This window comes from Pleurodeles waltl, chromosome 5, assembly GCF_031143425.1.
Source record: "Pleurodeles waltl isolate 20211129_DDA chromosome 5, aPleWal1.hap1.20221129, whole genome shotgun sequence".
NCBI lineage: Eukaryota > Metazoa > Chordata > Amphibia > Caudata > Salamandridae > Pleurodeles > Pleurodeles waltl.
The window spans coordinates 1300763018-1300789854 of record NC_090444.1 but is presented as its reverse complement, the minus strand read 5'-3'; positions in this window follow the sequence as shown (position 1 = coordinate 1300789854).

The window sequence follows — 26837 nt, the reverse complement described above, 5'->3', positions numbered from 1 at the left end:
GAACATGTGTTTTTTTAGCCAAATTTTGAGGTTTGCTAAGGATTCTGGGTAACAGAACCTGGTCCGAGCCCCGCAAGTCACCCCTCCTTGGATTCCCCTAGGTCTCTAGTTTTCAGAAATGCACAGGTTTGGTAGGTTTCCCTAGGTGCCGGCTGAGCTAGAGGGCAAAATCTACAGGTAGGCACTTCGCAAAAAACACCTCTGTTTTTTTCCAAAATTTAGGATGTGTCCACGTTGCGCTTTGGGGTGTTTCCTGTCGCCGGCGCTAGGCCTGCCCACGCAAGTGAGGTATCATTTTTATCGGGAGACTTGGGGGAACGCTGGGTGGAAGGAAATTTGTAGCTCCTCTCAGATTCCAGAACTTTCTGCCACAGAAATGTGAGGAACATGTGTTTTTTTAGCCACATTTTGAGGTTTGCAAAGGATTCTGGGTAACAGAACCTGGTCCGAGCCCCGCAAGTCACCCCTCCTTGGATTCCCCTAGGTCTCTAGTTTTCAGAAATGCACAGGTTTGGTAGGTTTCCCTAGGTGCCGGCTGAGCTAGAGGCCAAAATCTACAGGTAGGCACTTCGCAAAAAACACCTCTGTTTTTTTCCAAAATTTAGGATGTGTCCACGTTGCGCTTTGGGGTGTTTCCTGTCGCCGGCGCTAGGCCTACCCACGCAAGTGAGGTATCATTTTTATCGGGAGACTTGGGGGAACGCTGGGTGGAAGGAAATTTGTAGCTCCTCTCAGATTCCAGAACTTTCTGCCACAAAAATGTGAGGAACATGTGTTTTTTTAGCCAAATTTTGAGGTTTGCAAAGGATTCTGGGTAACAGAACCTGGTCCGAGCCCCGCAAGTCACCCCTCCTTGGATTCCCCTAGGTCTCTAGTTTTCAGAAATGCACAGGTTTGGTAGGTTTCCCTAGGTGCCGGCTGAGCTACAGGCCCAAATCTACAGGTAGGCACTTCGCAAAAAACATCTTTTTTTTTCTCCAAAATTTAGGATGTGTCCACGTTGCGCTTTGGGGTGTTTCCTGTCGCCGGCGCTAGGCCTACCCACGCAAGTGAGGTATCATTTTTATCGGGAGACTTGGGGGAACGCTGGGTGGAAGGAAATTTGTAGCTCCTCTCAGATTCCAGAACTTTCTGCCACAGAAATGTGAGGAACATGTGTTTTTTTAGCCAAATTTTGAGGTTTGCTAAGGATTCTGGGTAACAGAACCTGGTCCGAGCCCCGCAAGTCACCCCTCCTTGGATTCCCCTAGGTCTCTAGTATTCAGAAATGCACAGGTTTGGTAGGTTTCCCTAGGTGCCGGCTGAGCTAGAGGCCAAAATCTACAGGTAGGCACTTCGCAAAAAACACCTCTGTTTTTTTCCAAAATTTAGGATGTGTCCACGTTGCGCTTTGGGGTGTTTCCTGTCGCCGGCGCTAGGCCTACCCACGCAAGTGAGGTATCATTTTTATCGGGAGACTTGGGGGAACGCTGGGTGGAAGGAAATTTGTAGCTCCTCTCAGATTCCAGAACTTTCTGCCACAGAAATGTGAGGAACATGTGTTTTTTTAGCCAAATTTTGAGGTTTGCAAAGGATTCTGGGTAACAGAACCTGGTCCGAGCCCCGCAAGTCACCCCTCCTTGGATTCCCCTAGGTCTCTAGTTTTCAGAAATGCACAGGTTTGGTAGGTTTCCCTAGGTGCCGGCTTGAGCTACAGGCCAAAATCTACAGGTAGGCACTTCGCAAAAAACATCTCTGTTTTTTTCCAAAATTTAGGATGTGTCCACGTTGCGCTTTGGGGTGTTTCCTGTCGCCGGCGCTAGGCCTACCCACGCAAGTGAGGTATCATTTTTATCGGGAGACTTGGGGGAACGCTGGGTGGAAGGAAATTTGTAGCTACTCTCAGATTCCAGAACTTTCTGCCACAGAAATGTGAGGAACATGTGTTTTTTTAGCCAAATTTTGAGGTTTGCAAAGGATTCTGGGTAACAGAACCTGGTCCGAGACCCGCAAGTCACCCCTCCTTGGATTCCCCTAGGTCTCTAGTTTTCAGAAATGCACAGGTTTGGTAGGTTTCCCTAGGTGCCGGCTGAGCTAGAGGGCAAAATCTACAGGTAGGCACTTCGCAAAAAACACCTCTGTTTTTTTCCAAAATTTAGGATGTGTCCACGTTGCGCTTTGGGGTGTTTCCTCTCGCCGGCGCTAGGCCTACCCACGCAAGTGAGGTATCATTTTTATCGGGAGACTTGGGGGAACGCTGGGTGCAAGGAAATATGTAGCTCCTCTCAGATTCCAGAACTTTCTGCCACAGAAATGTGAGGAACATGTGTTTTTTTAGCTAAATTTTGAGGTTTGCAAAGGATTCTGGGTAACAGAACCTGGTCCGAGCCCCGCAAGTCACCCCTCCTTGGATTTCCCTAGGTCTCTAGTTTTCAGAAATGCACAGGTTTGGTAGGTTTCCCTAGGTGCCGGCTGAGCTAGAGGCCAAAATCTACAGGTAGGCACTTCGCAAAAAACACCTCTGTTTTTTCCCAAAATTTAGGATGTGTCCACGTTGCGCTTTGGGGTGTTTCCTGTCGCCGGCGCTAGGCCTACCCACGCAAGTGAGGTATCATTTTTATCGGGAGACTTGGGGGAACGCTGGGTGGAAGGAAATTTGTAGCTCCTCTCAGATTCCAGAACTTTCTGCCACAGAAATGTGAGGAACATGTGTTTTTTTAGCCAAATTTTGAGGTTTGCAAAGGATTCTGGGTAACAGAACCTGGTCCGAGCCCCGCAAGTCACCCCTCCTTGGATTCCCCTAGGTCTCTAGTTTTCAGAAATGCACAGGTTTGGTAGGTTTCCCTAGGTGCCGGCTGAGCTAGAGGCCAAAATCTACAGGTAGGCACTTCGCAAAAAACACCTCTGTTTTTTTCCAAAATTTAGGATGTGTCCACGTTGCGCTTTGGGGTGTTTCCTGTCGCCGGCGCTAGGCCTACCCACGCAAGTGAGGTATCATTTTTTATCGGGAGACTTGGGGGAACGCTGGGTGGAAGGAAATTTGTAGCTCCTCTCAGATTCCAGAACTTTCTGCCACAGAAATGTGAGGAACATGTGTTTTTTTAGCCAAATTTTGAGGTTTGCGTAGGATTCTGGGTAACAGAACCTGGTCCGAGCCCTGCAAGTCACCCCTCCTTGGATTCCCCTAGGTCTCTAGTTTTCAGAAATGCACAGGTTTGGTAGGTTTCCCTAGGTGCCGGCTGAGCTACAGGCCAAAATCTACAGGTAGGCACTTCGCAAAAAACATCTCTGTTTTTTTCCAAAATTTAGGATGTGTCCACGTTGCGCTTTGGGGTGTTTCCTGTCGCCGGCGCTAGGCCTACCCACGCAAGTGAGGTATCATTTTTATCGGGAGACTTGGGGGAACGCTGGGTGGAAGGAAATTTGTAGCTCCTCTCAGATTCCAGAACTTTCTGCCACAGAAATGTGAGGAACATGTGTTTTTTTAGCCAAATTTTGAGGTTTGCAAAGGATTCTGGGTAACAGAACCTGGTCCGAGCCCCGCAAGTCACCCCTCCTTGGATTCCCCTAGGTCTCTAGTTTTCAGAAATGCACAGGTTTGGTAGGTTTCCCTAGGTGCCGGCTGAGCTAGAGGCCAAAATCTACAGGTAGGCACTTCGCAAAAAACACCTCTGTTTTTTTCCAAAATTTAGGATGTGTCCACGTTGCGCTTTGGGGTGTTTCCTGTCGCCGGCGCTAGGCCTACCCACGCAAGTGAGGTATCATTTTTATCGGGAGACTTGGGGGAACGCTGGGTGGAAGGAAATTTGTAGCTCCTCTCAGATTCCAGAACTTTCTGCCACAGAAATGTGAGAAACATGTGTTTTTTTAGCCAAATTTTGAGGTTTGCTAAGGATTCTGGGTAACAGAACCTGGTCCGAGCCCCGCAAGTCTCCCCTCCTTGGATTCCCCTAGGTCTCTAGTTTTCAGAAATGCACAGGTTTGGAGGTTTCCCTAGGTGCCGGCTGAGCTAGAGGCCAAAATCTACAAGTAGGCACTTCGCAAAAAACACCTCTGTTTTTTTCCAAAATTTAGGATGTGTCCACGTTGCGCTTTGGGGTGTTTCCTGTCGCCGGCGCTAGGCCTACCCACGCAAGTGAGGTATCATTTTTATCGGGAGACTTGGGGGAACGCTGGGTGGAAGGAAATTTGTAGCTCCTCTCAGATTCCAGAACTTTCTGCCACAGAAATGTGAGGAACATGTGTTTTTTTAGCCAAATTTTGAGGTTTGCAAAGGGTTCTGGGTAACAGAACCTGGTCCGAGCCCCGCAAGTCACCCCTCCTTGGATTCCCCTAGGTCTCTAGTTTTCAGAAATGCACAGGTTTGGTAGGTTTCCCTAGGTGCCGGCTGAGGTACAGGCCAAAATCTACAGGTAGGCACTTCGCAAAAAACACCTCTGTTTTTTTCCAAAATTTAGGATGTGTCCACGTTGCGCTTTGGGGTGTTTCCTGTCGCCGGCGCTAGGCCTACCCACGCAAGTGAGGTATCATTTTTATCGGGAGACTTGGGGGAACGCTGGGTGGAAGGAAATTTGTAGCTCCTCTCAGATCTAAGAACTTTCTGCCACAGAAATGTGAGGAACATGTGTTTTTTTAGCCAAATTTTGAGGTTTGCTAAGGATTCTGGGTAACAGAACCTGGTCCGAGCCCCGCAAGTCACCCCTCCTTGGATTCCCCTAGGTCTCTAGCTTTCAGAAATGCAAAGGTTTGGTAGGTTTCCCTAGGTGCCGGCTAAGCTAGAGGCCTGAATCTACAAGTAGGCACTTCGCAAAAAACACCTCTGTTTTTTTCCAAAATTTAGGATGTGTCCACGTTGTGCTTTGGGGTGTTTCCTGTCGCCGGCGCTAGGCCTACCCACGCAAGTGAGGTATCATTTTTATCGGGAGACTTGGGGGAACGCTGGGTGGAAGGAAATTTGTAGCTCCTCTCAGATTCCAGAACTTTCTGCCACAGAAATGTGAGGAACATGTGTTTTTTTAGCCAAATTTTGAGGTTTGCAAAGGATTCTGGGTAACAGAACCTGGTCCGAGCCCCGCAAGTCACCCCTCCTTGGATTCCCCTAGGTCTCTAGTTTTCAGAAATGCACAGGTTTGGTAGGTTTCCCTAGGTGCCGGCTGAGCTAGAGGCCAAAATCTACAGGTAGGCACTTCGCAAAAAACACCTCTGTTTTTTTCCAAAATTTAGGATGTGTCCACGTTGCGCTTTGGGGTGTTTCCTGTCGCCGGCGCTAGGCCTACCCACGCAAGTGAGGTATCATTTTTATCGGGAGACTTGGGGGAACGCTGGGTGGAAGGAAATTTGTAGCTCCTCTCAGATTCCAGAACTTTCTGCCACAGAAATGTGAGGAACATGTGTTTTTTTAGCCAAATTTTGAGGTTTGCTAAGGATTCTGGGTAACAGAACCTGGTCCGAGCCCCGCAAGTCACCCCTCCTTGGATTCCCCTAGGTCTCTAGTTTTCAGAAATGCACAGGTTTGGTAGGTTTCCCTAGGTGCCGGCTGAGCTAGAGGGCAAAATCTACAGGTAGGCACTTCGCAAAAAACACCTCTGTTTTTTTCCAAAATTTAGGATGTGTCCACGTTGCGCTTTGGGGTGTTTCCTGTCGCCGGCGCTAGGCCTGCCCACGCAAGTGAGGTATCATTTTTATCGGGAGACTTGGGGGAACGCTGGGTGGAAGGAAATTTGTAGCTCCTCTCAGATTCCAGAACTTTCTGCCACAGAAATGTGAGGAACATGTGTTTTTTTAGCCAAATTTTGAGGTTTGCAAAGGATTCTGGGTAACAGAACCTGGTCCGAGCCCCGCAAGTCACCCCTCCTTGGATTCCCCTAGGTCTCTAGTTTTCAGAAATGCACAGGTTTGGTAGGTTTCCCTAGGTGCCGGCTGAGCTAGAGGCCAAAATCTACAGGTAGGCACTTCGCAAAAAACACCTCTGTTTTTTTCCAAAATTTAGGATGTGTCCACGTTGCGCTTTGGGGTGTTTCCTGTCGCCGGCGCTAGGCCTACCCACGCAAGTGAGGTATCATTTTTATCGGGAGACTTGGGGGAACGCTGGGTGGAAGGAAATTTGTAGCTCCTCTCAGATTCCAGAACTTTCTGCCACAAAAATGTGAGGAACATGTGTTTTTTTAGCCAAATTTTGAGGTTTGCAAAGGATTCTGGGTAACAGAACCTGGTCCGAGCCCCGCAAGTCACCCCTCCTTGGATTCCCCTAGGTCTCTAGTTTTCAGAAATGCACAGGTTTGGTAGGTTTCCCTAGGTGCCGGCTCAGCTACAGGCCAAAATCTACAGGTAGGCACTTCGCAAAAAACACCTCTGTTTTTTTCCAAAATTTAGGATGTGTCCACGTTGTGCTTTGGGGTGTTTCCTGTCGCCGGCGCTAGGCCTACCCACGCAAGTGAGGTATCATTTTTATCGGGAGACTTGGGGGAACGCTGGGTGGAAGGAAATTTGTAGCTCCTCTCAGATTCCAGAACTTTCTGCCACAGAAATGTGAGGAACATGTGTTTTTTTAGCCAAATTTTGAGGTTTGCAAAGGATTCTGGGTAACAGAACCTGGTCCGAGCCCCGCAAGTCACCCCTCCTTGGATTCCCCTAGGTCTCTAGTTTTCAGAAATGCACAGGTTTGGTAGGTTTCCCTAGGTGCCGGCTGAGCTACAGGCCCAAATCTACAGGTAGGCACTTCGCAAAAAACATCTTTTTTTTTCTCCAAAATTTAGGATGTGTCCACGTTGCGCTTTGGGGTGTTTCCTGTCGCCGGCGCTAGGCCTACCCACGCAAGTGAGGTATCATTTTTATCGGGAGACTTGGGGGAACGCTGGGTGGAAGGAAATTTGTAGCTCCTCTCAGATTCCAGAACTTTCTGCCACAGAAATGTGAGGAACATGTGTTTTTTTAGCCAAATTTTGAGGTTTGCTAAGGATTCTGGGTAACAGAACCTGGTCCGAGCCCCGCAAGTCACCCCTCCTTGGATTCCCCTAGGTCTCTAGTATTCAGAAATGCACAGGTTTGGTAGGTTTCCCTAGGTGCCGGCTGAGCTAGAGGCCAAAATCTACAGGTAGGCACTTCGCAAAAAACACCTCTGTTTTTTTCCAAAATTTAGGATGTGTCCACGTTGCGCTTTGGGGTGTTTCCTGTCGCCGGCGCTAGGCCTACCCACGCAAGTGAGGTATCATTTTTATCGGGAGACTTGGGGGAACGCTGGGTGGAAGGAAATTTGTAGCTCCTCTCAGATTCCAGAACTTTCTGCCACAGAAATGTGAGGAACATGTGTTTTTTTAGCCAAATTTTGAGGTTTGCAAAGGATTCTGGGTAACAGAACCTGGTCCGAGCCCCGCAAGTCACCCCTCCTTGGATTCCCCTAGGTCTCTAGTTTTCAGAAATGCACAGGTTTGGTAGGTTTCCCTAGGTGCCGGCTTGAGCTACAGGCCAAAATCTACAGGTAGGCACTTCGCAAAAAACATCTCTGTTTTTTTCCAAAATTTAGGATGTGTCCACGTTGCGCTTTGGGGTGTTTCCTGTCGCCGGCGCTAGGCCTACCCACGCAAGTGAGGTATCATTTTTATCGGGAGACTTGGGGGAACGCTGGGTGGAAGGAAATTTGTAGCTACTCTCAGATTCCAGAACTTTCTGCCACAGAAATGTGAGGAACATGTGTTTTTTTAGCCAAATTTTGAGGTTTGCAAAGGATTCTGGGTAACAGAACCTGGTCCGAGACCCGCAAGTCACCCCTCCTTGGATTCCCCTAGGTCTCTAGTTTTCAGAAATGCACAGGTTTGGTAGGTTTCCCTAGGTGCCGGCTGAGCTAGAGGGCAAAATCTACAGGTAGGCACTTCGCAAAAAACACCTCTGTTTTTTTCCAAAATTTAGGATGTGTCCACGTTGCGCTTTGGGGTGTTTCCTCTCGCCGGCGCTAGGCCTACCCACGCAAGTGAGGTATCATTTTTATCGGGAGACTTGGGGGAACGCTGGGTGCAAGGAAATATGTAGCTCCTCTCAGATTCCAGAACTTTCTGCCACAGAAATGTGAGGAACATGTGTTTTTTTAGCTAAATTTTGAGGTTTGCAAAGGATTCTGGGTAACAGAACCTGGTCCGAGCCCCGCAAGTCACCCCTCCTTGGATTTCCCTAGGTCTCTAGTTTTCAGAAATGCACAGGTTTGGTAGGTTTCCCTAGGTGCCGGCTGAGCTAGAGGCCAAAATCTACAGGTAGGCACTTCGCAAAAAACACCTCTGTTTTTTCCCAAAATTTAGGATGTGTCCACGTTGCGCTTTGGGGTGTTTCCTGTCGCCGGCGCTAGGCCTACCCACGCAAGTGAGGTATCATTTTTATCGGGAGACTTGGGGGAACGCTGGGTGGAAGGAAATTTGTAGCTCCTCTCAGATTCCAGAACTTTCTGCCACAGAAATGTGAGGAACATGTGTTTTTTTTAGCCAAATTTTGAGGTTTGCAAAGGATTCTGGGTAACAGAACCTGGTCCGAGCCCCGCAAGTCACCCCTCCTTGGATTCCCCTAGGTCTCTAGTTTTCAGAAATGCACAGGTTTGGTAGGTTTCCCTAGGTGCCGGCTGAGCTAGAGGCCAAAATCTACAGGTAGGCACTTCGCAAAAAACACCTCTGTTTTTTTCCAAAATTTAGGATGTGTCCACGTTGCGCTTTGGGGTGTTTCCTGTCGCCGGCGCTAGGCCTACCCACGCAAGTGAGGTATCATTTTTTATCGGGAGACTTGGGGGAACGCTGGGTGGAAGGAAATTTGTAGCTCCTCTCAGATTCCAGAACTTTCTGCCACAGAAATGTGAGGAACATGTGTTTTTTTAGCCAAATTTTGAGGTTTGCGTAGGATTCTGGGTAACAGAACCTGGTCCGAGCCCTGCAAGTCACCCCTCCTTGGATTCCCCTAGGTCTCTAGTTTTCAGAAATGCACAGGTTTGGTAGGTTTCCCTAGGTGCCGGCTGAGCTACAGGCCAAAATCTACAGGTAGGCACTTCGCAAAAAACATCTCTGTTTTTTTCCAAAATTTAGGATGTGTCCACGTTGCGCTTTGGGGTGTTTCCTGTCGCCGGCGCTAGGCCTACCCACGCAAGTGAGGTATCATTTTTATCGGGAGACTTGGGGGAACGCTGGGTGGAAGGAAATTTGTAGCTCCTCTCAGATTCCAGAACTTTCTGCCACAGAAATGTGAGGAACATGTGTTTTTTTAGCCAAATTTTGAGGTTTGCAAAGGATTCTGGGTAACAGAACCTGGTCCGAGCCCCGCAAGTCACCCCTCCTTGGATTCCCCTAGGTCTCTAGTTTTCAGAAATGCACAGGTTTGGTAGGTTTCCCTAGGTGCCGGCTGAGCTAGAGGCCAAAATCTACAGGTAGGCACTTCGCAAAAAACACCTCTGTTTTTTTCCAAAATTTAGGATGTGTCCACGTTGCGCTTTGGGGTGTTTCCTGTCGCCGGCGCTAGGCCTACCCACGCAAGTGAGGTATCATTTTTATCGGGAGACTTGGGGGAACGCTGGGTGGAAGGAAATTTGTAGCTCCTCTCAGATTCCAGAACTTTCTGCCACAGAAATGTGAGAAACATGTGTTTTTTTAGCCAAATTTTGAGGTTTGCTAAGGATTCTGGGTAACATAACCTGGTCCGAGCCCCGCAAGTCTCCCCTCCTTGGATTCCCCTAGGTCTCTAGTTTTCAGAAATGCACAGGTTTGGTAGGTTTCCCTAGGTGCCGGCTGAGCTAGAGGCCAAAATCTACAAGTAGGCACTTCGCAAAAAACACCTCTGTTTTTTTCCAAAATTTAGGATGTGTCCACGTTGCGCTTTGGGGTGTTTCCTGTCGCCGGCGCTAGGCCTACCCACGCAAGTGAGGTATCATTTTTATCGGGAGACTTGGGGGAACGCTGGGTGGAAGGAAATTTGTAGCTCCTCTCAGATTCCAGAACTTTCTGCCACAGAAATGTGAGGAACATGTGTTTTTTTAGCCAAATTTTGAGGTTTGCAAAGGGTTCTGGGTAACAGAACCTGGTCCGAGCCCCGCAAGTCACCCCTCCTTGGATTCCCCTAGGTCTCTAGTTTTCAGAAATGCACAGGTTTGGTAGGTTTCCCTAGGTGCCGGCTGAGGTACAGGCCAAAATCTACAGGTAGGCACTTCGCAAAAAACACCTCAGTTTTTTTCCAAAATTTAGGATGTGTCCACGTTGCGCTTTGGGGTGTTTCCTGTCGCCGGCGCTAGGCCTACCCACGCAAGTGAGGTATCATTTTTATCGGGAGACTTGGGGGAACGCTGGGTGGAAGGAAATTTGTAGCTCCTCTCAGATCTAAGAACTTTCTGCCACAGAAATGTGAGGAACATGTGTTTTTTTAGCCAAATTTTGAGGTTTGCTAAGGATTCTGGGTAACAGAACCTGGTCCGAGCCCCGCAAGTCACCCCTCCTTGGATTCCCCTAGGTCTCTAGCTTTCAGAAATGCAAAGGTTTGGTAGGTTTCCCTAGGTGCCGGCTAAGCTAGAGGCCTGAATCTACAAGTAGGCACTTCGCAAAAAACACCTCTGTTTTTTTCCAAAATTTAGGATGTGTCCACGTTGTGCTTTGGGGTGTTTCCTGTCGCCGGCGCTAGGCCTACCCACGCAAGTGAGGTATCATTTTTATCGGGAGACTTGGGGGAACGCTGGGTGGAAGGAAATTTGTAGCTCCTCTCAGATTCCAGAACTTTCTGCCACAGAAATGTGAGGAACATGTGTTTTTTTAGCCAAATTTTGAGGTTTGCAAAGGATTCTGGGTAACAGAACCTGGTCCGAGCCCCGCAAGTCACCCCTCCTTGGATTCCCCTAGGTCTCTAGTTTTCAGAAATGCACAGGTTTGGTAGGTTTCCCTAGGTGCCGGCTGAGCTACAGGCCCAAATCTACAGGTAGGCACTTCGCAAAAAACATCTTTTTTTTTTCCAAAATTTAGGATGTGTCCACGTTGCGCTTTGGGGTGTTTCCTGTCGCCGGCGCTAGGCCTACCCACGCAAGTGAGGTATCATTTTTATCGGGAGACTTGGGGGAACGCTGGGTGGAAGGAAATTTGTAGCTCCTCTCAGATTCCAGAACTTTCTGCCACAGAAATGTGAGGAACATGTGTTTTTTTAGCCAAATTTTGAGGTTTGCTAAGGATTCTGGGTAACAGAACCTGGTCCGAGCCCCGCAAGTCACCCCTCCTTGGATTCCCCTAGGTCTCTAGTTTTCAGAAATGCACAGGTTTGGTAGGTTTCCCTAGGTGCCGGCTGAGCTAGAGGCCAAAATCTACAGGTGGGCACTTCGCAAAAAACACCTCTGTTTTTTTCCAAAATTTAGGATGTGTCCACGTTGCGCTTTGGGGTGTTTCCTGTCGCCGGCGCTAGGCCTACCCACGCAAGTGAGGTATCATTTTTATCGGGAGACTTGGGGGAACGCTGGGTGGAAGGAAATTTGTAGCTCCTCTCAGATTCCAGAACTTTCTGCCACAGAAATGTGAGGAACATGTGTTTTTTTAGCCAAATTTTGAGGTTTGCAAAGGATTCTGGGTAACAGAACCTGGTCCGAGCCCCGCAAGTCACCCCTCCTTGGATTCCCCTTGGTCTCTAGTTTTCAGAAATGCACAGGTTTGGTAGGTTTCCCTAGGTGCCGGCTGAGCTAGAGGGCAAAATCTACAGGTAGGCACTTCGCAAAAAACACCTCTGTTTTTTTCCAAAATTTAGGATGTGTCCACGTTGCGCTTTGGGGTGTTTCCTGTCGCCGGCGCTAGGCCTACCCACGCAAGTGAGGTATCATTTTTATCGGGAGACTTGGGGGAACGCTGGGTGGAAGGAAATTTGTAGCTCCTCTCAGATTCCAGAACTTTCTGCCACAGAAATGAGAGGAACATGTGTTTTTTTAGCCAAATTTTGAGGTTTGCTAAGGATTCTGGGTAACAGAACCTGGTCCGAGCCCCGCAAGTCACCCCTCCTTGGATTCCCCTAGGTCTCTAGTTTTCAGAAATGCACAGGTTTGGTAGGTTTCCCTAGGTGCCGGCTGAGCTAGAGGGCAAAATCTACAGGTAGGCACTTCGCAAAAAACACCTCTGTTTTTTTCCAAAATTTAGGATGTGTCCACGTTGCGCTTTGGGGTGTTTCCTGTCGCCGGCGCTAGGCCTACCCACGCAAGTGAGGTATCATTTTTATCGGGAGACTTGGGGGAACGCTGGGTGGAAGGAAATTTGTAGCTCCTCTCAGATTCCAGAACTTTCTGCCACAGAAATGTGAGGAACATGTGTTTTTTTAGCCAAATTTTGAGGTTTGCAAAGGATTCTGGGTAACAGAACCTGGTCCGAGCCCCGCAAGTCACCCCTCCTTGGATTCCCCTAGGTCTCTAGTTTTCAGAAATGCACAGGTTTGGTAGGTTTCCCTAGGTGCCGGCTGAGCTAGAGGCCAAAATCTACAGGTAGGCACTTCGCAAAAAACACCTCTGTTTTTTTCCAAAATTTAGGATGTGTCCACGTTGCGCTTTGGGGTGTTTCCTGTCGCCGGCGCTAGGCCTACCCACGCAAGTGAGGTATCATTTTTATCGGGAGACTTGGGGGAACGCTGGGTGGAAGGAAATTTGTAGCTCCTCTCAGATTCCAGAACTTTCTGCCACAGAAATGTGAGGAACATGTGTTTTTTTAGCCAAATTTTGAGGTTTGCTAAGGATTCTGGGTAACAGAACCTGGTCCGAGCCCCGCAAGTCACCCCTCCTTGGATTCCCCTAGGTCTCTAGCTTTCAGAAATGCAAAGGTTTGGTAGGTTTCCCTAGGTGCCGGCTAAGCTAGAGGCCTGAATCTACAAGTAGGCACTTCGCAAAAAACACCTCTGTTTTTTTCCAAAATTTAGGATGTGTCCACGTTGTGCTTTGGGGTGTTTCCTGTCGCCGGCGCTAGGCCTACCCACGCAAGTGAGGTATCATTTTTATCGGGAGACTTGGGGGAACGCTGGGTGGAAGGAAATTTGTAGCTCCTCTCAGATTCCAGAACTTTCTGCCACAGAAATGTGAGGAACATGTGTTTTTTTAGCCAAATTTTGAGGTTTGCAAAGGATTCTGGGTAACAGAACCTGGTCCGAGCCCCGCAAGTCACCCCTCCTTGGATTCCCCTAGGTCTCTAGTTTTCAGAAATGCACAGGTTTGGTAGGTTTCCCTAGGTGCCGGCTGAGCTACAGGCCCAAATCTACAGGTAGGCACTTCGCAAAAAACATCTTTTTTTTTTCCAAAATTTAGGATGTGTCCACGTTGCGCTTTGGGGTGTTTCCTGTCGCCGGCGCTAGGCCTACCCACGCAAGTGAGGTATCATTTTTATCGGGAGACTTGGGGGAACGCTGGGTGGAAGGAAATTTGTAGCTCCTCTCAGATTCCAGAACTTTCTGCCACAGAAATGTGAGGAACATGTGTTTTTTTAGCCAAATTTTGAGGTTTGCTAAGGATTCTGGGTAACAGAACCTGGTCCGAGCCCCGCAAGTCACCCCTCCTTGGATTCCCCTAGGTCTCTAGTTTTCAGAAATGCACAGGTTTGGTAGGTTTCCCTAGGTGCCGGCTGAGCTAGAGGCCAAAATCTACAGGTGGGCACTTCGCAAAAAACACCTCTGTTTTTTTTCCAAAATTTAGGATGTGTCCACGTTGCGCTTTGGGGTGTTTCCTGTCGCCGGCGCTAGGCCTACCCACGCAAGTGAGGTATCATTTTTATCGGGAGACTTGGGGGAACGCTGTGTGGAAGGAAATTTGTAGCTCCTCTCAGATTCCAGAACTTTCTGCCACAGAAATGTGAGGAACATGTGTTTTTTTAGCCAAATTTTGAGGTTTGCAAAGGATTCTGGGTAACAGAACCTGGTCCGAGCCCCGCAAGTCACCCCTCCTTGGATTCCCCTAGGTCTCTAGTTTTCAGAAATGCACAGGTTTGGTAGGTTTCCCTAGGTGCCGGCTGAGCTAGAGGGCAAAATCTACAGGTAGGCACTTCGCAAAAAACACCTCTGTTTTTTTCCAAAATTTAGGATGTGTCCACGTTGCGCTTTGGGGTGTTTCCTGTCGCCGGCGCTAGGCCTACCCACGCAAGTGAGGTATCATTTTTATCGGGAGACTTGGGGGAACGCTGGGTGGAAGGAAATTTGTAGCTCCTCTCAGATTCCAGAACTTTCTGCCACAGAAATGTGAGGAACATGTGTTTTTTTAGCCAAATTTTGAGGTTTGCTAAGGATTCTGGGTAACAGAACCTGGTCCGAGCCCCGCAAGTCACCCCTCCTTGGATTCCCCTAGGTCTCTAGTTTTCAGAAATGCACAGGTTTGGTAGGTTTCCCTAGGTGCCGGCTCAGCTACAGGCCAAAATCTACAGGTAGGCACTTCGCAAAAAACACCTCTGTTTTTTTCCAAAATTTAGGATGTGTCCACGTTGTGCTTTGGGGTGTTTCCTGTCGCCGGCCCTAGGCCTACCCACGCAAGTGAGGTATCATTTTTATCGGGAGACTTGGGGGAACGCTGGGTGGAAGGAAATTTGTAGCTCCTCTCAGATTCCAGAACTTTCTGCCACAGAAATGTGAGGAACATGTGTTTTTTTTAGCCAAATTTTGAGGTTTGTAAAGGGTTCTGGGTAACAGAACCTGGTCCGAGCCCCGCAAGTCACCCCTCCTTGGATTCCCCTAGGTCTCTAGTTTTCAGAAATGCACAGGTTTGGTAGGTTTCCCTAGGTGCCGGCTGAGCTAGAGGCCAAAATCTACAGGTAGGCACTTCGCAAAAAACACCTCTGTTTTTTTCCAAAATTTAGGATGTGTCCACGTTGCGCTTTGGGGTGTTTCCTGTCGCCGGCGCTAGGCCTACCCACGCAAGTGAGGTATCATTTTTATCGGGAGACTTGGGGGAACGCTGGGTGGAAGGAAATTTGTAGCTCCTCTCAGATTCCAGAACTTTCTGCCACAGAAATGTGAGGAACATGTGTTTTTTTAGCCAAATTTTGAGGTTTGCTAAGGATTCTGGGTAACAGAACCTGGTCCGAGCCCCGCAAGTCACCCCTCCTTGGATTCCCCTAGGTCTCTAGCTTTCAGAAATGCAAAGGTTTGGTAGGTTTCCCTAGGTGCCGGCTAAGCTAGAGGCCTGAATCTACAAGTAGGCACTTCGCAAAAAACACCTCTGTTTTTTTCCAAAATTTAGGATGTGTCCACGTTGTGCTTTGGGGTGTTTCCTGTCGCCGGCGCTAGGCCTACCCACGCAAGTGAGGTATCATTTTTATCGGGAGACTTGGGGGAACGCTGGGTGGAAGGAAATTTGTAGCTCCTCTCAGATTCCAGAACTTTCTGCCACAGAAATGTGAGGAACATGTGTTTTTTTTAGCCAAATTTTGAGGTTTGCAAAGGATTCTGGGTAACAGAACCTGGTCCGAGCCCCGCAAGTCACCCCTCCTTGGATTCCCCTAGGTCTCTAGTTTTCAGAAATGCACAGGTTTGGTAGGTTTCCCTAGGTGCCGGCTGAGCTACAGGCCCAAATCTACAGGTAGGCACTTCGCAAAAAACATCTTTTTTTTTTCCAAAATTTAGGATGTGTCCACGTTGCGCTTTGGGGTGTTTCCTGTCGCCGGCGCTAGGCCTACCCACGCAAGTGAGGTATCATTTTTATCGGGAGACTTGGGGGAACGCTGGGTGGAAGGAAATTTGTAGCTCCTCTCAGATTCCAGAACTTTCTGCCACAGAAATGTGAGGAACATGTGTTTTTTTTAGCCAAATTTTGAGGTTTGCTAAGGATTCTGGGTAACAGAACCTGGTCCGAGCCCCGCAAGTCACCCCTCCTTGGATTCCCCTAGGTCTCTAGTTTTCAGAAATGCACAGGTTTGGTAGGTTTCCCTAGGTGCCGGCTGAGCTAGAGGCCAAAATCTACAGGTGGGCACTTCGCAAAAAACACCTCTGTTTTTTTCCAAAATTTAGGATGTGTCCACGTTGCGCTTTGGGGTGTTTCCTGTTGCCGGCGCTAGGCCTACCCACGCAAGTGAGGTATCATTTTTATCGGGAGACTTGGGGGAACGCTGTGTGGAAGGAAATTTGTAGCTCCTCTCAGATTCCAGAACTTTCTGCCACAGAAATGTGAGGAACATGTGTTTTTTTTAGCCAAATTTTGAGGTTTGCAAAGGATTCTGGGTAACAGAACCTGGTCCGAGCCCCGCAAGTCACCCCTCCTTGGATTCCCCTAGGTCTCTAGTTTTCAGAAATGCACAGGTTTGGTAGGTTTCCCTAGGTGCCGGCTGAGCTAGAGGGCAAAATCTACAGGTAGGCACTTCGCAAAAAACACCTCTGTTTTTTTCCAAAATTTAGGATGTGTCCACGTTGCGCTTTGGGGTGTTTCCTGTCGCCGGCGCTAGGCCTACCCACGCAAGTGAGGTATCATTTTTATCGGGAGACTTGGGGGAACGCTGGGTGGAAGGAAATTTGTAGCTCCTCTTAGATTCCAGAACTTTCTGCCACAGAAATGTGAGGAACATGTGTTTTTTTAGCCAAATTTTGAGGTTTGCTAAGGATTCTGGGTAACAGAACCTGGTCCGAGCCCCGCAAGTCACCCCTCCTTGGATTCCCCTAGGTCTCTAGTTTTCAGAAATGCACAGGTTTGGTAGGTTTCCCTAGGTGCCGGCTGAGCTAGAGGGCAAAATCTACAGGTAGGCACTTCGCAAAAAACACCTCTGTTTTTTTCCAAAATTTAGGATGTGTCCACGTTGCGCTTTGGGGTGTTTCCTGTCGCCGGCGCTAGGCCTGCCCACGCAAGTGAGGTATCATTTTTATCGGGAGACTTGGGGGAACGCTGGGTGGAAGGAAATTTGTAGCTCCTCTCAGATTCCAGAACTTTCTGCCACAGAAATGTGAGGAACATGTGTTTTTTTAGCCAAATTTTGAGGTTTGCAAAGGATTCTGGGTAACAGAACCTGGTCCGAGCCCCGCAAGTCACCCCTCCTTGGATTCCCCTAGGTCTCTAGTTTTCAGAAATGCACAGGTTTGGTAGGTTTCCCTAGGTGCCGGCTGAGCTAGAGGCCAAAATCTACAGGTAGGCACTTCGCAAAAAACACCTCTGTTTTTTTCCAAAATTTAGGATGTGTCCACGTTGCGCTTTGGGGGGTTTCCTGTCGCCGGCGCTAGGCCTACCCACGCAAGTGAGGTATCATTTTTATCGGGAGACTTGGGGGAACGCTGGGTGGAAGGAAATTTGTAGCTCCTCTCAGATTCCAGAACTTTCTGCCACAAAAATGTGAGGAACATGTGTTTTTTTTAGCCAAATTTTGAGGTTTGCAAAGGATTCTGGGTAACAGAACCTGGTCCGAGCCCCGCAAGTCACCCCTCCTTGGATTCCCCTAGGTCTCTAGTTTTCAGAAATGCACAGGTTTGGTAGGTTTCCCTAGGTGCCGGCTCAGCTACAGGCCAAAATCTACAGGTAGGCACTTCGCAAAAAACACCTCTGTTTTTTTTCCAAAATTTAGGATGTGTCCACGTTGTGCTTTGGGGTGTTTCCTGTCGCCGGCGCTAGGCCTACCCACGCAAGTGAGGTATCATTTTTATCGGGAGACTTGGGGGAACGCTGGGTGGAAGGAAATTTGTAGCTCCTCTCAGATTCCAGAACTTTCTGCCACAGAAATGTGAGGAACATGTGTTTTTTTAGCCAAATTTTGAGGTTTGCAAAGGATTCTGGGTAACAGAACCTGGTCCGAGCCCCGCAAGTCACCCCTCCTTGGATTCCCCTAGGTCTCTAGTTTTCAGAAATGCACAGGTTTGGTAGGTTTCCCTAGGTGCCGGCTGAGCTACAGGCCCAAATCTACAGGTAGGCACTTCGCAAAAAACATCTTTTTTTTTTCCAAAATTTAGGATGTGTCCACGTTGCGCTTTGGGGTGTTTCCTGTCGCCGGCGCTAGGCCTACCCACGCAAGTGAGGTATCATTTTTATCGGGAGACTTGGGGGAACGCTGGGTGGAAGGAAATTTGTAGCTCCTCTCAGATTCCAGAACTTTCTGCCACAGAAATGTGAGGAACATGTGTTTTTTTAGCCAAATTTTGAGGTTTGCTAAGGATTCTGGGTAACAGAACCTGGTCCGAGCCCCGCAAGTCACCCCTCCTTGGATTCCCCTAGGTCTCTAGTATTCAGAAATGCACAGGTTTGGTAGGTTTCCCTAGGTGCCGGCTGAGCTAGAGGCCAAAATCTACAGGTAGGCACTTCGCAAAAAACACCTCTGTTTTTTTCCAAAATTTAGGATGTGTCCACGTTGCGCTTTGGGGTGTTTCCTGTCGCCGGCGCTAGGCCTACCCACGCAAGTGAGGTATCATTTTTATCGGGAGACTTGGGGGAACGCTGGGTGGAAGGAAATTTGTAGCTCCTCTCAGATTCCAGAACTTTCTGCCACAGAAATGTGAGGAACATGTGTTTTTTTAGCCAAATTTTGAGGTTTGCAAAGGATTCTGGGTAACAGAACCTGGTCCGAGCCCCGCAAGTCACCCCTCCTTGGATTCCCCTAGGTCTCTAGTTTTCAGAAATGCACAGGTTTGGTAGGTTTCCCTAGGTGCCGGCTTGAGCTACAGGCCAAAATCTACAGGTAGGCACTTCGCAAAAAACATCTCTGTTTTTTTCCAAAATTTAGGATGTGTCCACGTTGCGCTTTGGGGTGTTTCCTGTCGCCGGCGCTAGGCCTACCCACGCAAGTGAGGTATCATTTTTATCGGGAGACTTGGGGGAACGCTGGGTGGAAGGAAATTTGTAGCTCCTCTCAGATTCCAGAACTTTCTGCCACAGAAATGTGAGGAACATGTGTTTTTTTAGCCAAATTTTGAGGTTTGCTAAGGATTCTGGGTAACAGAACCTGGTCCGAGCCCCGCAAGTCACCCCTCCTTGGATTCCCCTAGGTCTCTAGTTTTCAGAAATGCACAGGTTTGGTAGGTTTCCCTAGGTGCCGGCTGAGCTAGAGGGCAAAATCTACAGGTAGGCACTTCGCAAAAAACACCTCTGTTTTTTTCCAAAATTTAGGATGTGTCCACGTTGCGCTTTGGGGTGTTTCCTGTCGCCGGCGCTAGGCCTGCCCACGCAAGTGAGGTATCATTTTTATCGGGAGACTTGGGGGAACGCTGGGTGGAAGGAAATTTGTAGCTCCTCTCAGATTCCAGAACTTTCTGCCACAGAAATGTGAGGAACATGTGTTTTTTTTAGCCACCAAATTTTGAGGTTTGCAAAGGATTCTGGGTAACAGAACCTGGTCCGAGCCCCGCAAGTCACCCCTCCTTGGATTCCCCTAGGTCTCTAGTTTTCAGAAATGCACAGGTTTGGTAGGTTTCCCTAGGTGCCGGCTGAGCTAGAGGCCAAAATCTACAGGTAGGCACTTCGCAAAAAACACCTCTGTTTTTTTCCAAAATTTAGGATGTGTCCACGTTGCGCTTTGGGGGGTTTCCTGTCGCCGGCGCTAGGCCTACCCACGCAAGTGAGGTATCATTTTTATCGGGAGACTTGGGGGAACGCTGGGTGGAAGGAAATTTGTAGCTCCTCTCAGATTCCAGAACTTTCTGCCACAAAAATGTGAGGAACATGTGTTTTTTTAGCCAAATTTTGAGGTTTGCAAAGGATTCTGGGTAACAGAACCTGGTCCGAGCCCCGCAAGTCACCCCTCCTTGGATTCCCCTAGGTCTCTAGTTTTCAGAAATGCACAGGTTTGGTAGGTTTCCCTAGGTGCCGGCTCAGCTACAGGCCAAAATCTACAGGTAGGCACTTCGCAAAAAACACCTCTGTTTTTTTCCAAAATTTAGGATGTGTCCACGTTGTGCTTTGGGGTGTTTCCTGTCGCCGGCGCTAGGCCTACCCACGCAAGTGAGGTATCATTTTTATCGGGAGACTTGGGGGGAACGCTGGGTGGAAGGAAATTTGTAGCTCCTCTCAGATTCCAGAACTTTCTGCCACAGAAATGTGAGGAACATGTGTTTTTTTAGCCAAATTTTGAGGTTTGCAAAGGATTCTGGGTAACAGAACCTGGTCCGAGCCCCGCAAGTCACCCCTCCTTGGATTCCCCTAGGTCTCTAGTTTTCAGAAATGCACAGTTTGGTAGGTTTCCCTAGGTGCCGGCTGAGCTACAGGCCCAAATCTACAGGTAGGCACTTCGCAAAAAACATCTTTTTTTTTTCCAAAATTTAGGATGTGTCCACGTTGCGCTTTGGGGTGTTTCCTGTCGCCGGCGCTAGGCCTACCCACGCAAGTGAGGTATCATTTTTATCGGGGAGACTTGGGGGAACGCTGGGTGGAAGGAAATTTGTAGCTCCTCTCAGATTCCAGAACTTTCTGCCACAGAAATGTGAGGAACATGTGTTTTTTTAGCCAAATTTTGAGGTTTGCTAAGGATTCTGGGTAACAGAACCTGGTCCGAGCCCCGCAAGTCACCCCTCCTTGGATTCCCCTAGGTCTCTAGTATTCAGAAATGCACAGGTTTGGTAGGTTTCCCTAGGTGCCGGCTGAGCTAGAGGCCAAAATCTACAGGTAGGCACTTCGCAAAAAACACCTCTGTTTTTTTCCAAAATTTAGGATGTGTCCACGTTGCGCTTTGGGGTGTTTCCTGTCGCCGGCGCTAGGCCTACCCACGCAAGTGAGGTATCATTTTTATCGGGAGACTTGGGGGAACGCTGGGTGGAAGGAAATTTGTAGCTCCTCTCAGATTCCAGAACTTTCTGCCACAGAAATGTGAGGAACATGTGTTTTTTTAGCCAAATTTTGAGGTTTGCAAAGGATTCTGGGTAACAGAACCTGGTCCGAGCCCCGCAAGTCACCCCTCCTTGGATTCCCCTAGGTCTCTAGTTTTCAGAAATGCACAGGTTTGGTAGGTTTCCCTAGGTGCCGGCTTGAGCTACAGGCCAAAATCTACAGGTAGGCACTTCGCAAAAAACATCTCTGTTTTTTTCCAAAATTTAGGATGTGTCCACGTTGCGCTTTGGGGTGTTTCCTGTCGCCGGCGCTAGGCCTACCCACGCAAGTGAGGTATCATTTTTATCGGGAGACTTGGGGGAACGCTGGGTGGAAGGAAATTTGTAGCTCCTCTCAGATTCCAGAACTTTCTGCCACAGAAATGTGAGGAACATGTGTTTTTTTAGCCAAATTTTGAGGTTTGCAAAGGATTCTGGGTAACAGAACCTGGTCCGAGACCCGCAAGTCACCCCTCCTTGGATTCCCCTAGGTCTCTAGTTTTCAGAAATGCACAGGTTTGGTAGGTTTCCCTAGGTGCCGGCTGAGCTAGAGGGCAAAATCTACAGGTAGGCACTTCGCAAAAAACACCTCTGTTTTTTTCCAAAATTTAGGATGTGTCCACGTTGCGCTTTGGGGTGTTTCCTGTCGCCGGCGCTAGGCCTACCCACGCAAGTGAGGTATCATTTTTATCGGGAGACTTGGGGGAACGCTGGGTGCAAGGAAATATGTAGCTCCTCTCAGATTCCAGAACTTTCTGCCACAGAAATGTGAGGAACATGTGTTTTTTTAGCCAAATTTTGAGGTTTGCAAAGGATTCTGGGTAACAGAACCTGGTCCGAGCCCCGCAAGTCACCCCTCCTTGGATTTCCCTAGGTCTCTAGTTTTCAGAAATGCACAGGTTTGGTAGGTTTCCCTAGGTGCCGGCTGAGCTAGAGGCCAAAATCTACAGGTAGGCACTTCGCAAAAAACACCTCTGTTTTTTCCCAAAATTTAGGATGTGTCCACGTTGCGCTTTGGGGTGTTTCCTGTCGCCGGCGCTAGGCCTACCCACGCAAGTGAGGTATCATTTTTATCGGGAGACTTGGGGGAACGCTGGGTGGAAGGAAATTTGTAGCTCCTCTCAGATTCCAGAACTTTCTGCCACAGAAATGTGAGGAACATGTGTTTTTTTAGCCAAATTTTGAGGTTTGCAAAGGATTCTGGGTAACAGAACCTGGTCCGAGCCCCGCAAGTCACCCCTCCTTGGATTCCCCTAGGTCTCTAGTTTTCAGAAATGCACAGGTTTGGTAGGTTTCCCTAGGTGCCGGCTGAGCTAGAGGCCAAAATCTACAGGTAGGCACTTCGCAAAAAACAGCTCTGTTTTTTTCCAAAATTTAGGATGTGTCCACGTTGCGCTTTGGGGTGTTTCCTGTCGCCGGCGCTAGGCCTACCCACGCAAGTGAGGTATCATTTTTTATCGGGAGACTTGGGGGAACGCTGGGTGGAAGGAAATTTGTAGCTCCTCTCAGATTCCAGAACTTTCTGCCACAGAAATGTGAGGAACATGTGTTTTTTTAGCCAAATTTTGAGGTTTGCGTAGGATTCTGGGTAACAGAACCTGGTCCGAGCCCTGCAAGTCACCCCTCCTTGGATTCCCCTAGGTCTCTAGTTTTCAGAAATGCACAGGTTTGGTAGGTTTCCCTAGGTGCCGGCTGAGCTACAGGCCAAAATCTACAGGTAGGCACTTCGCAAAAAACATCTCTGTTTTTTTCCAAAATTTAGGATGTGTCCACGTTGCGCTTTGGGGTGTTTCCTGTCGCCGGCGCTAGGCCTACCCACGCAAGTGAGGTATCATTTTTATCGGGAGACTTGGGGGAACGCTGGGTGGAAGGAAATTTGTAGCTCCTCTCAGATTCCAGAACTTTCTGCCACAGAAATGTGAGGAACATGTGTTTTTTTAGCCAAATTTTGAGGTTTGCAAAGGATTCTGGGTAACAGAACCTGGTCCGAGCCCCGCAAGTCACCCCTCCTTGGATTCCCCTAGGTCTCTAGTTTTCAGAAATGCACAGGTTTGGTAGGTTTCCCTAGGTGCCGGCTGAGCTAGAGGCCAAAATCTACAGGTAGGCACTTCGCAAAAAACACCTCTGTTTTTTTCCAAAATTTAGGATGTGTCCACGTTGCGCTTTGGGGTGTTTCCTGTCGCCGGCGCTAGGCCTACCCACGCAAGTGAGGTATCATTTTTATCGGGAGACTTGGGGGAACGCTGGGTGGAAGGAAATTTGTAGCTCCTCTCAGATTCCAGAACTTTCTGCCACAGAAATGTGAGAAACATGTGTTTTTTTAGCCAAATTTTGAGGTTTGCTAAGGATTCTGGGTAACAGAACCTGGTCCGAGCCCCGCAAGTCACCCCTCCTTGGATTCCCCTAGGTCTCTAGTTTTCAGAAATGCACAGGTTTGGTAGGTTTCCCTAGGTGCCGGCTGAGCTAGAGGCCAAAATCTACAAGTAGGCACTTCGCAAAAAACACCTCTGTTTTTTTCCAAAATTTAGGATGTGTCCACGTTGCGCTTTGCGGTGTTTCCTGTCGCCGGCGCTAGGCCTACCCACGCAAGTGAGGTATCATTTTTATCGGGAGACTTGGGGGAACGCTGGGTGGAAGGAAATTTGTAGCTCCTCTCAGATTCCAGAACTTTCTGCCACAGAAATGTGAGGAACATGTGTTTTTTTAGCCAAATTTTGAGGTTTGCAAAGGATTCTGGGTAACAGAACCTGGTCCGAGCCCCGCAAGTCACCCCTCCTTGGATTCCCCTAGGTCTCTAGTTTTCAGAAATGCACAGGTTTGGTAGGTTTCCCTAGGTGCCGGCTGAGCTAGAGGCCAAAATCTACAGGTAGGCACTTCGCAAAAAACACCTCTGTTTTTTTCCAAAATTTAGGATGTGTCCACGTTGCGCTTTGGGGTGTTTCCTGTCGCCGGCGCTAGGCCTACCCACGCAAGTGAGGTATCATTTTTATCGGGAGACTTGGGGGAACGCTGGGTGGAAGGAAATTTGTAGCTCCTCTCAGATTCCAGAACTTTCTGCCACAGAAATGTGAGGAACATGTGTTTTTTTAGCCAAATTTTGAGGTTTGCTAAGGATTCTGGGTAACAGAACCTGGTCCGAGCCCCGCAAGTCAACCCTCCTTGGATTCCCCTAGGTCTCTAGTTTTCAGAAATGCACAGGTTTGGTAGGTTTCCCTAGGTGCCGGCTGAGCTAGAGGCCTGAATCTACAAGTAGGCACTTCGCAAAAAACACCTGTTTTTTTCCAAAATTTAGGATGTGTCCACGTTGCGCTTTGGGGTGTTTCCTGTCGCCGGCGCTAGGCCTACCCACGCAAGTGAGGTATCATTTTTATCGGGAGACTTGGGGGAACGCTGTGTGGAAGGAAATTTGTAGCTCCTCTCAGATTCCAGAACTTTCTGCCACAGAAATGTGAGGAACATGTGTTTTTTTAGCCAAATTTTGAGGTTTGCAAAGGATTCTGGGTAACAGAACCTGGTCCGAGCCCCGCAAGTCACCCCTCCTTGGATTCCCCTAGGTCTCTAGTTTTCAGAAATGCACAGGTTTGGTAGGTTTCCCTAGGTGCCGGCTGAGCTAGAGGGCAAAATCTACAGGTAGGCACTTCGCAAAAAACACCTCTGTTTTTTTCCAAAATTTAGGATGTGTCCACGTTGCGCTTTGGGGTGTTTCCTGTCGCCGGCGCTAGGCCTACCCACGCAAGTGAGGTATCATTTTTATCGGGAGACTTGGGGGAACGCTGGGTGGAAGGAAATTTGTAGCTCCTCTCAGATTCCAGAACTTTCTGCCACAGAAATGTGAGGAACATGTGTTTTTTTAGCCAAATTTTGAGGTTTGCAAAGGATTCTGGGTAACAGAACCTGGTCCGAGCCCCGCAAGTCACCCCTCCTTGGATTCCCCTAGGTCTCTAGTTTTCAGAAATGCACAGGTTTGGTAGGTTTCCCTAGGTGCCGGCTGAGCTAGAGGCCAAAATCTACAGGTAGGCACTTCGCAAAAAACACCTCTGTTTTTTTCCAAAATTTAGGATGTGTCCACGTTGCGCTTTGGGGTGTTTCCTGTCGCCGGCGCTAGGCCTACCCACGCAAGTGAGGTATCATTTTTATCGGGAGACTTGGGGGAACGCTGGGTGGAAGGAAATTTGTAGCTCCTCTCAGATTCCCGAACTTTCTGCCACAAAAATGTGAGGAACATGTGTTTTTTTAGCCAAATTTTGAGGTTTGCAAAGGATTCTGGGTAACAGAACCTGGTCCGAGCCCCGCAAGTCACCCCTCCTTGGATTCCCCTAGGTCTCTAGTTTTCAGAAATGCACAGGGTTGGTAGGTTTCCCTAGGTGCCGGCTCAGCTACAGGCCAAAATCTACAGGTAGGCACTTCGCAAAAAACACCTCTGTTTTTTTCCAAAATTTAGGATGTGTCCACGTTGTGCTTTGGGGTGTTTCCTGTCGCCGGCGCTAGGCCTACCCACGCAAGTGAGGTATCATTTTTATCGGGAGACTTGGGGGAACGCTGGGTGGAAGGAAATTTGTAGCTCCTCTCAGATTCCAGAACTTTCTGCCACAGAAATGTGAGGAACATGTGTTTTTTTAGCCAAATTTTGAGGTTTGCAAAGGATTCTGGGTAACAGAACCTGGTCCGAGCCCCGCAAGTCACCCCTCCTTGGATTCCCCTAGGTCTCTAGTTTTCAGAAATGCACAGGTTTGGTAGGTTTCCCTAGGTGCCGGCTGAGCTACAGGCCCAAATCTACAGGTAGGCACTTCGCAAAAAACATCTTTTTTTTTCTCCAAAATTTAGGATGTGTCCACGTTGCGCTTTGGGGTGTTTCCTGTCGCCGGCGCTAGGCCTACCCACGCAAGTGAGGTATCATTTTTATCGGGAGACTTGGGGGAACGCTGGGTGGAAGGAAATTTGTAGCTCCTCTCAGATTCCAGAACTTTCTGCCACAGAAATGTGAGGAACATGTGTTTTTTTAGCCAAATTTTGAGGTTTGCTAAGGATTCTGGGTAACAGAACCTGGTCCGAGCCCCGCAAGTCACCCCTCCTTGGATTCCCCTAGGTCTCTAGTATTCAGAAATGCACAGGTTTGGTAGGTTTCCCTAGGTGCCGGCTGAGCTAGAGGCCAAAATCTACAGGTAGGCACTTCGCAAAAAACACCTCTGTTTTTTTTCCAAAATTTAGGATGTGTCCACGTTGCGCTTTGGGGTGTTTCCTGTCGCCGGCGCTAGGCCTACCCACGCAAGTGAGGTATCATTTTTATCGGGAGACTTGGGGGAACGCTGGGTGGAAGGAAATTTGTAGCTCCTCTCAGATTCCAGAACTTTCTGCCACAGAAATGTGAGGAACATGTGTTTTTTTAGCCAAATTTTGAGGTTTGCAAAGGATTCTGGGTAACAGAACCTGGTCCGAGCCCCGCAAGTCACCCCTCCTTGGATTCCCCTAGGTCTCTAGTTTTCAGAAATGCACAGGTTTGGTAGGTTTCCCTAGGTGCCGGCTTGAGCTACAGGCCAAAATCTACAGGTAGGCACTTCGCAAAAAACATCTCTGTTTTTTTCCAAAATTTAGGATGTGTCCACGTTGCGCTTTGGGGTGTTTCCTGTCGCCGGCGCTAGGCCTACCCACGCAAGTGAGGTATCATTTTTATCGGGAGACTTGGGGGAACGCTGGGTGGAAGGAAATTTGTAGCTCCTCTCAGATTCCAGAACTTTCTGCCACAGAAATGTGAGGAACATGTGTTTTTTTAGCCAAATTTTGAGGTTTGCAAAGGATTCTGGGTAACAGAACCTGGTCCGAGACCCGCAAGTCACCCCTCCTTGGATTCCCCTAGGTCTCTAGTTTTCAGAAATGCACAGGTTTGGTAGGTTTCCCTAGGTGCCGGCTGAGCTAGAGGGCAAAATCTACAGGTAGGCACTTCGCAAAAAACACCTCTGTTTTTTTCCAAAATTTAGGATGTGTCCACGTTGCGCTTTGGGGTGTTTCCTGTCGCCGGCGCTAGGCCTACCCACGCAAGTGAGGTATCATTTTTATCGGGAGACTTGGGGGAACGCTGGGTGCAAGGAAATATGTAGCTCCTCTCAGATTCCAGAACTTTCTGCCACAGAAATGTGAGGAACATGTGTTTT